The sequence below is a fragment of the Oryctolagus cuniculus genome, chromosome 12, assembly GCF_964237555.1.
Source record: "Oryctolagus cuniculus chromosome 12, mOryCun1.1, whole genome shotgun sequence".
NCBI lineage: Eukaryota > Metazoa > Chordata > Mammalia > Lagomorpha > Leporidae > Oryctolagus > Oryctolagus cuniculus.
The window spans coordinates 116,957,923-116,968,959 of NC_091443.1; the positions used below are offsets into that span (position 1 = coordinate 116,957,923).

At 39.2% G+C, this 11,037-nt stretch overlaps 1 pseudogene; it reads left to right on the top strand.

The window, feature by feature from the left end:
- Nucleotides 1-343: 343 nt before the first annotated feature.
- On the top strand, nucleotides 344-3,363 carry LOC138844780 (beclin-1-like; annotated as a pseudogene).
- Nucleotides 3,364-11,037: the final 7,674 nt, after the last annotated feature.

Here is an 11,037-nt window from a genome sequence, read left to right on the forward strand (position 1 = left end):
CAGCACCGCAGCTCACTAGGCTAATCCTCCACCTAGCGGCACCAGCACACCGGGATCTAGTCCCAGTCAGGGCGCCGGATGCTGTCCCGGTTGCCCCCTCTTCCAGGCCAGCTCTCTGCTGTGGCCAGGGAGTGCAGTGGAGGATGGCCCAAGTGCTTGGGCCCTGCACCCCATGGGAGACCAGGAGAAGCACCTGGCTCCTGCCATTGGATCAGCGTGGTGCACCGGCTGCAGCACGCTGGCCGCGGCAGCCATTGGAGGGTGAACCAATGGCAAAAGGAAGACCTTTCTCTCTGTCTCTCTCTCTCATTGTCCACTCTGCCTGTAAAAAAAAAAAAAAAAAAAAAAAAAAAAGGAAACAACTGACAACCTTTGGGCTACACAAAAATTCTGATGCATAAGCCAAAATTGTAATGAGCAAAAAGTGAGTTTAGTAAAACTAGAAGATACAAAATCAATACAGAAAAGTAAAATAAATTTCTATATACCAGCAATAAAAAATCAAAATTTTAGAATCACCACTATTTCATTTAAAATATAAAATATACATCTGATGAAATATTGACAGACCTACAAAAACAACTTAATATTCATATGAAATTAAATATTTCTAAGTGGAGAGAGACATTTTACTCAAAAAAAAATCTCAGGATTTATCTTAACATTATAGACTCAACACAATCTCAATCCCCTTCCCAGCAAGCAATCTGATTATTTTTAAAAGTAACATGTTGATATCAACTCATAGGAGAATAACTCTGAAAAAAATAATAAAATCAGAGAAATGACTACAAGAATTATAAATTTATACTAAAGTGTGATGATGTCATACAGAAGGTCAGAAGAATGGACACAAAAGAAGATCTATAAAAGTTCGAAACACAAACGGTGAACAGGTTTTCTACAGAGTCACAATTGCAATGCAGGGGAGAAAGTATAGTCTTTTCAATATGGTGCTGGCGCAATATAATTTCCAAAAGAAATTTCCACTAACAAAAATGTAAAAAATTCACGACATATCTAACTGCAGTATGAAAACTATAATTCTTGAAGGAAAAAAATCATAGAATAAAACTTTTGTGACTTTAAATTAGGCTTGGCCGGTGCCGCGGCTCAATAGGCTAATCTTCTGCCTTGCAGCGCCGGCACACCGGGTTCTAGTCCCGGTTGGGGTGCCAGATTCTGTTCCGGTTGCCCCTCTTCCAGGCCAGCTCTCTGCTGTAGCCCAGGAGTGCAGTGGAGGATGACCCAAGTGCTTGGGCCTTGCACCCCATGGGAGACCAGGAGAAGCACCTGACTCCTGGCTTCGGATCAGCGTGATGCGCTGGCCACAGCGCGCCAGCTGCAGCAGCCATTGGAGGGTAAACCAATGGCAAAAGGAAGACCTTTCTCTCTGTCTCTCTCACTGTCCACTCTCTCTGCCAAAAATAAAATAAAATTAGGCAAAGATTTCCTAGATATGACAAAAAATAAAATGTATAATTGCATAAAGGGATAAATTATATTAATCAATATTTAAATGTTCTCTTCAGAGATAAAGTTTGGGCAATGGCGATTCAGGAGGCCTTGTTCTGGGCTGACCGGAGGCTATGGTCCTCCCCACAATTGACTGAATCTGAATGGCTGGCTCTAGGGCCCCAAGATGTGGATGGGGTCCAAGATGCCCACCAGCACCATTCAGGTGAGCTTTGTGTGCTAGCGCTGCAGCCAGCCTCTTAAGCTGGACACGAGCTTCAAGATCCTGGACCAGGTTGCCATCCAGGAACTCACAGCTCCATTACTTGCCACAGCCCAGGTCAAACCAGGAGATACCCAAGAGGAAGAAGCTAACTCAGGAGAGGAAGCATTTATTGAAACTCACCAGGATGGTGTCTAGCAGATTCATCCCCCCAGCCATTATGATGGCTACAGAAAGTGCCAAGAGCTTCACTCTGATGGGAAGGCAACCGATGGCGGCACCAAGGAGAACCTCAGCCCAAGACTGGAGGTCACTGGGGACCTTTTTGACATCATTTCAGGCCAGACAGGTGTGGATCACTCACTTTGTGTGGAATGCACAGATTCTCAGACCAGCTGGACACTCAGCTTCATGTCACTGACAGTGAGTGTCAGAACTAATGTTGTTTGGAGATCTTAGAGCAGATGAATGAGGATGACAGGGAACAGTTGCAGAAGGGGATAAGGGAGCTAGCCTTGGAGGAGGAAAGGCTAATCCAGGAACTGGAAGATGTGGAACAAACCACAAAATAGTGGCAGAAAATCTGGAGAAGGTCTAGGCTGAGGCTGAGAGACTGGATCAGGAGGAAGTTGAGTATCAGACAAAATACAATGAATGTAAATAATAACAGGGGGCAGTGCTGTGGCACAGAAGGTTAATGCTCTGGTCTGAAGCACAGGAATCCCATATGGGCACTGGATTGAGACCTGGCTGCTCTACTTCTAATCTAGCTCTCTTCTAGGGCCTGGGAGGGCAGTAGAAGATGGCCCAAGTCCTTGGGCCCCTGCACCCACATGGGAGACCTGGAAGAAGTTCCTGGCTCCTGGCTTTGGATTGGCTCAGCTCTGGGTGTTGCAGCCAATTGGGGAGTAAACCAATGGATGGAAGACCTCTCTCTCTCTCTCTCCCTCTCTCTCTCTCTCTCTCTCTCTCTCTCTCTCTCTCTCTCTCCTCTCCTTCTCTTTCTATGTAACTCTGACTTTCAAATAAATAAATATTTTAAAAAATGACAGCAGCTGGAGCTGGATAAAGAGCTGAAAAGTGTAGAAAACCAGATGTCTTATGCCCAGATGCAGCTGGACAAGCTGAAGACCAATGTCTTCAACACGACCTTCCATATCTGGCACACTAGACTCTTCGGCACAATCCATAACTGCAAGCTGTGCTGCCTGTCCAGTGTTCCTGTGGAATGGAATGAGATTAATGCTGCTTTGGGCCAGATGGTATTGCTGCTTCATGCCCTGGACAATAAGATGGGTCTGAAATTTCAGAGGTATTGACTGGTACCCTATGGAAATTATTCATATCTGGATTCTCTGACAGACAAATCTAAGGAGCTGCCATTATACTGTTCTGGGGGGTTGTGGTTTTTCTGTGACAAAAAGTTTAACCATGCAATGGTGGCTTTCCTGAACTGCATGCAGGAGTTTAAAGAAGAGGTTGAAAAGGGCGAGACATGTTTTTGTCTTCCATAAGGAAGAATGTGGAGAAAGGCAAGACTGAAGACACAAGAGGCAGTGGTGGCTCCTATTCTATCAAAACCCAGTTCAATTCTGAGGAACAGTGGACAAAAGCTCTCAAGTTCATGCTGATGAATCTCAACTGGGGTCTTGCTTTGGGTATCCTTAAAATTTTATAGCAAATGACTTTTTCCTTAGGGATGCTGTCTCAAATTTGCTTCAAATTTTTTTTGCAGAAAGTTTAAATTTGGGTAATATTAAACAGCATATGTCTACAATACCAAAAAAGACAAAAAGCCACAAAAGCCACTTTATTTTAAAGTATCATGACAGTCTCCAGAGCTACCACATGCCATGGACAGCCACTGACCCTTGCCAAAGTTTTAACTCTTATCCCTTGCCTGCCTTTTCCTCTTTCCCCTGAAAACAACTTAGTTGAACTGAGATCGACATGTTCTCACTGGACTTCAGCTCTCTCCACTTCCTGCACTTAAAATATGAAATAGAAACTTTTGTCTGCACTGAGAGAGATGTTTGAGGTACAGTTGGAATATATGAAGAACTCTTAGAGTGCAACACAAAAGGTACCTATAGCACAACCCCTAGTTCTGAAATAGTAAAGCATTTTAGAAATAGCTCATCACAGAAGATGGAAGAGAGGACTGTGGGGGCACAATGGGATGAATCACCTCCTATAATACTGGCATTCCATATGAACACCAATTTGAGTTCTGGCCACTCTTCTTCCAAACCAGCTCTGTTGGAGTACCTGGGAAAGCAACAGTGGATTCCCCACGTGCTTTGGCCCCTGGCACATATGTGGGAAACTACGTGGAGTTGCTGTCTCCAGACTTTGGCCTGGCCCAGCCCAGGCCTTGGGGCCATTTGGGGAGTGGACCAATGCATGGAAGACACTCTCTCTCCCTCTTTCTTTGAAATAAAACAAGGATTTAGAAAATAGAGAAAGGAAAGGATGATGTGAAGGAAGCAGAGATTGATGGAGATTCTATTTAATGCTTCATACCCAAAATGGCCACGAAATCTGGATCTAGGCCAGGACAAAATCAGGAGTCTGGAAAATCATCATGGTCTCCTACATGGGAGGCAGGTTCCTAAGTACTTGGGATATCTTCTGTGTACTTCCTAGGCACATGGACATGAAGCTGAATCAGAATCATTCTGATGAAAGATGCCAGTGTCACAAGTATTGGCTTGACATACTGCATTACAACAGCGGCCCCAAAATCTGCATATCTTAGAGGAAGGCCACTGAAAATCCTCCAAGGCTGTTTCACATGACTGGGACATGCATCATTGCCATCTGTAGGATTTTTGTGCTTTTTTCCAGTAACATAAATAACCCTGTTTCAAAAATATAATTAAATATTTACTATATGTTTAAGTTTACAGAAGTAGAAATTTTCTATTTTCATGTGAGTAAAACCACAAGTTCTTCCAAAAGAACTGATTTCTTTTCATAACTATCTTATTTCCCAGCTAATATTTTTAATCATTTTCTCAAAGTAAATATCTTCACACAAATGAGGTTATCTAGTATTGCACTTTATAACTGATGGTATTTTTTTAATTTCGTAATGTAAAACCTGTGCTGTAATCATGTATATTTTTCAGCATAGTAATACTTTTTTGTTTTTTAACTTTTATTTAATGAATATACATTTCCAAAGTACAGCTTATGGATTACAATGGCTTTCCCCCCACCCATAACTTCCCTCCCACCCACAACCCTCCCCTCTCCTGTTCCCTCTCCCCTTCCATTCACATCAAGATTCATTTTCAATTATCTTTATATATAGAAGATTAATTTAGCATATATTAAGTAAAGCTCTCAACAGTTCAGCATAGTAATACTTTTAAATATTTTTTAAACCTTAAATGATATAAAATAATTTTCCAGGTAAACATTAAATATACAAAATTCAAAGAATATTTAAAACTATTACATTTTATTCATTATCTGTGCCTTTAAAATTGATTTCTCCTATTCATAAAGCACATAGGCAATTTAATATATAGTAATATTCTATAAGTGAGATTAAATTTAAGAGCAACATGTAGGAACAGGAAAATACACTACTAATAATAAATAATTAACTTTACATCAAACTTTCTATCAAAGCAAAAGCGAAAAGACAGTGTTACCTTCATTATATGTAGGAATAAATAAACCAGGCTTGATTGTCATTGCTATTTTCAAGATTGTGTGTCATTAAAATCTATTTTGGAAGGTGTTACTCTGAGAGAAACCTTTGTATTGATGATAATAGACTTTTCAGGACATAATACAGAATTAAAAGTGTTGTGTTAAGTATTGTTCATGTGTTAAACCGTTGTTAATCCTCACAGTTCTGTGAGTAGGTAACATATTAGACATCCTGTACAGGAATTAACTAGGTACAAGAAAGCCAAGAGATTTGCCTAAACTCATACAGCCCACATGCAGCAGACTCCAAATTAAAATCCTGGAATTCTAGCCAGAAGACAGGTTTTTTTATTTTTAATTTTTATTTTTTTAACTTTTTTAATAAATATAAATTTCCAAAGTACAACTTTTGAATTATAGTGGCTTCCCCCCCCCTAAACTCCCTCCCACCCACAACCATCCCATCTCCCATTCCTTCTCTCATTCCATTCACATCAAGATTCTTTTTCAATTATATTTATATTCAGAAGATCAATTTAGTGTGTATTAAGTAAAGACTTCAACAGTTTGCACCCACACAGAAACATAAAATATAGAGTACTGTTTGAGTACCAGTTACACTGTTAATTCACACAGTACAACACATTAAGGACAGAGATCCTACATAGGGAGTAAGTTCACAGTGACTACTCTTGTTGACTTAACAATTGACACTCTTATCAGTAATCACCCGAGGCTCTTTGTTGTGAGCTGCCAAGGCTATGGAAGCCTCTTGAGTTCACCAACTCCGATCTTATTTAGACATGGTCATAGTCAAAGTGGAAGTTCTCTCCTCCCTTCAGAGGAAAGTACCTCCTTCTTTGATGGCCCCTTCTTTCCACTGGGATCTCACTGACAGAGATCTTTCATTTAGGTCTTTTTTTTTTTTTTTGCCACCGTGTCCAGAAGACAGGTTTTAACACATACTGAAAGTAGATTTTACTTTTAGAGTTTTAAATAAGAAAAACTATATAGGGACAGGTATGAGAAAGAATAACATTAGTAGCATTTTGGACCTGTTAGGATTTAAATACACAATAGATAACCAAAGAGAGATCACAAGTAGGCAGTATGATATACCAATCTGAATGATGGAGGGTTCCTGCTCTGGAGAGACAAATTTGGAAATCATTAGTACATACAGGGTAGTAAAAGTCATTAGAAAGAATATCAAAGATTGACCTATAGAACAATTCTATGTTTCAAAAGAGGGAGATGAGAATAAACAAACCAAAGAAGAAGACTATGATGTATACACTAGAAAGCACTAGAAAACTAGATAAATGGAGGTAGTTTTAATGCTTATTTCAGAATGCTTATTATTGATTATGGCCAGCATTTGTCATTTTTTGATTTTGGATGATAGCCATTCTAACTGGGGTGAGGTGACACCTCATTGTGATTTTTATTTGCATTTCCCTGATGAGTATTGATCCTGAGTTTTTTTTTTTTCATCTTCTGGTAGCTATTTTTATTTCATCCTTTGAAAAATGTTTGTCATGTCATTTGTCCATTTTTAACTTGATTGTGTGTTTTGTTGTTAAATTCCTTGAGCTCCTTATATATTTTGGATATTAATCCTTTATTGAACGCAAATATTTTTCCCATTCTGTTGATTACCTCTTCACTTTGTTAATTATTTCATTTTTTGTGCAGCAAATTCTTGCTTGATGTAATTACATTTGTCTATTTATATTTCCTTTATTACCTGTGCTTCTGGGATCTTACACAAGAATTCTTTGCCTAGACCAGTATCTCATAACCTTCCTTATATGTTTTTCTCTAGTAATGTGATGGTTTTGGGAATTAGGTTTATTTTTTTACATATTTTATTTTTTTAACTTTATTTAATAAAAATAAATTTCCAAAGTACAACTTTTTAAACTTTTATTCAATAAATATGAATTTCCAAAGTACAACTTTTGGATTATAACAGCTTTTTCCCCCCATAACCTCCCTCCCCCCCACAACCATCCCATCTCCCATTCCCTCTCCCATCCCATTCACATCAAGATTCATTTTCAATTATCTTTATATACAGAGGATAAATTTAGTAAATACTAAGTAAAGATTCCAACAGTTTGCACCCACACAGAAACACAAACACTGTTTGAGTACTAGTTATACCATTAATTCCCATAGTACAACACATTAAGGACAGATATCCTACATGGGGAGTAAGTTCACAGTGTCTCCTGTTGTTGATTTAACAATTGGCACTCTTATTTATGACGTCAGTAATCACCCTAGGCTCTTGTCATGAACTGCCAAGGCAATGGAAGCCTCTTGAGTGCGCCAACTCTGATCTTATTTAGATGAGGCCATAGTTGAAGTGGAAGTTCTCTCCTCCCTTCAGACAAAGGTACCTCCTTCTTTGATGTCTCGCTCTTTCCTCTGAGATCTCACACACAGAGGTCTTACATTTAGGTCTTTTTTTTTTTGCCACAGTGTCTTGAGTTTCCATGCCTAAAATACTCTCATGGGCTCTTCAGCCAGATCCAAATGCCTTAAGGGCTGATTCTCAGGCCAGAGTGCTGTTGAGAACATCTGCCATTCTATGAGTCTGCTGTGTATCCTGCTTCCCATGTTGGATTGTTCTCTGCTTTTTAACTCTATCAGTATTAGCAGACACTAGTCTTATTTATGTGATCCTTTTGACACTTAATACTATCAATATGATCAATTATGAACTGAAACTGATCATTTTGAGTAGTTAGATGTCATTGGAACATGCCACCTTGATGGGATTGAATTGGAAACTCTACATTTCTAACTCTACTATTAGGGGTAAGTCCAATTGAGCATGTGCCAAACTGTACATCTCCTCCCTCTCTTATTCCCACTCTTATATTTAATGGGGATCACTTTTCAGTTAAATTTCAACACCTAAGAATAATTGTGTGTGAATTAAATACTTCAACCAATGGTATTAAGTAGAACAAACAATAAAAATACTAGGAGGGATAAAGTATTAAGTTGTTCATCAACAGTCAGGGCAAGGGCTGATCAAGTCACCGTTTTTCATAGTGCCCATTTCACTTCAACAGGTTTCCTTTTAGGTGCTCAGTTAGTTGTCACCGATAAGGGAGAACATATAATATTTGTCCTTTGGGACTGGCTTATTTCACTCAGCATGATGTTTTCCAGATTCCTCCATCTTGTTGCAAATGACCAGATTTCATTGTTTTTACTGCTGTATAGTATTCTATAGAGTACATGTCCCATAATTTCTTTATCCAGTCTACTGTTGATGGGCATTTAGGTTGATTCTAGGTCTTAGCTATTGTGAATTGAGCTGCAATAAACATTAAGATGCAGACTGCTTTTTTGTTTCCCAATTTACTTTTGTTTGGGTAAATTCCAAGTAGTTGGATGGCTGAGTTGTATGGTAGATTATATTCAGGTTTCGGAGGAGTCTCCAAACTGACTTCCATAGCGGCTTTCCCAGTTTGCATTCCCTGCAACAATGGGTTAGTGGCCCTTTTTCCCCACATCCTCACCAGCATCTGTTGTTTGTAGATTTCCTTTTGTAAGCCATTCTAACCGGGGTGAGGTGAAACCTCATTGTGGTTTTGATTTGCATTTCCCTGATTGCTAATGATCCTGAACATTTTTTCATGTGTCTGTTGGCCATTTGGATTTCCTCTTTTGAAAATTGTATATTTAGGAATGACATTCATTCTAACTGTGGTGAGGTGAAGGATTTAATTAATTCCTTAGAAGTCCGATCTCCAAATATTGCCACACTTGAGATAAAGGCTTCAGCATGTGAATTTTGAGGTGGGTACAAAACTTCAATCCATAACATCCCATTTCCAGCTTTTCTGTTAAATTGTTTTTCACGTACTATGCATTTGCTCCAATAGTTTTCATAACCTCCAGTATTCTCAGTGTTCAACTACTGCTACTTCTTGTTTTCAATAAGTCTCTCAGAGGGGAAGAAACCTTTTCTTACAAGGTTAGCCATGGGTTGGCTCAAATTCAGACAGGCCTCCTAGTGGGATTTCCAGAGAAAAATCACTTTGGTTAAGAAAAGGCAGCCCTTTCTTAATGTTGCCTCCTCTAATGACTGCTCAGCTGCTCATTTTTCCTGTTAGTCTGGACTTGTTGATTTTCAATCTTCATATAAAAAGATTGGAAATAGATTTTTTAAATTTTGTAATATTTATAGATTTCTTAGTGAAAAATAATGGATAGGACTCAAGTCTAATCTTGAAACTCATTTAAATGTGGACTGTTCATAGGTTTATATAATATTTTTAGTGTGCTTACAATTTTACCAAATACCTCATATGATGTCAGGTCTGGAATTTCTCTCTTATGGTGAGCAGGGTTTGAACTTTGGAGGTTTGGGGTTTTGGATTTTTGCTTTAGGGAAGTTCAATCTTATTCTACTATGCAGAAAGGGGAAGGAAGATCTAAATACAAAATTATTCAGTTTCCCAAATCTCACTTTTACCAAAATTCATATAACATTTTTTAATTTATTTCATTTTTTATTTATTTAACAGAGTTAGACAGTGAGAGAGCTAGAGACAGAGAGAAAGGTCTTCCTTCCATTGGTTCACCCCCCAAATGGCCACTACAGCTGGAGCTATGCCAACCCGGAGCCAGGAGCCAGGTGTTTCTTCCTAGTCTCCCACGTAGGTGCAGGGCCCAAGCACTTGGGCCTTCCTCCACTGACTTCTCGGGCCACAGCAGAGAGCTGGAGTGGAAGAGGAGCAACTGGGATGAGAACCTGGCAACTATATGGGATGCTGGTGCTGCAGGCAGAGGATTAACCAAGTGATCCATAGCGCCTGCCCCTCAGATGCCATTTTTAAGTACTCCTCAGGTTATGGCAAGTTTTTAAGTAATTTCCAAATTTCTATAGACATATATATATTGACAGCTTTTGACATATTTCATATTGCTTTTGTAGAGGAAAGCATTACTCAGATAATCATGTTGAGTAATTTCCAGTTATCCCTCACTTCCTCATTTTAAAAAAAAATCATTTTGTACTACATTTTTTTAACTTTTATTTAATGAATATAACTTTCCAAAGTAGAGAATATTGATTACAATGACTTCCCCCCCATAACGTCCCTCCAACCCGCAACCCTCCCCTTATCCACTCCCTCTCCCCTTCCATTCACGTCAAGATTCATTTTCGATTCTCTTTATATACAGAAGATCAGTTTAGCATACATTAAGTAAAGATTTCAACAGTTTGCTCCCACACAGAAACATAAAGTGAAAAATACTGTTTGAGTACTAGTTATAGCATTAAATCTCAATGTACAGCACACTAAGGACAAAGATCCTACATGAGGAGTAAGTGCACAGTGACTCCTGTTGTTGACTTAACAAATTGACACTCTTGTTTATGGCATCAGTAATCACCCTAGGCTCTTGTCATGAGCTGCCAAGGCTATGGAAGTCCCCTGGGTTCACTGACTCTGATAATTTTTAGACAAGGCCATGGTCAAAGTGGAAGTTCTCTCCTCCCTTCAGAGAAAGGTACCTCCTTTTTTGATGACCCATTCTTTCCACTGGGATCTCATTCGTGGAGATCTTTCATTTAGGTTTTTTCCCCCCCCAGAGTGTCTTAGCTTTCCATGCCTGAAATACTCTCATAGGCATTTCAGCCGGATCTGCATGCCTTAAGGGCTGAT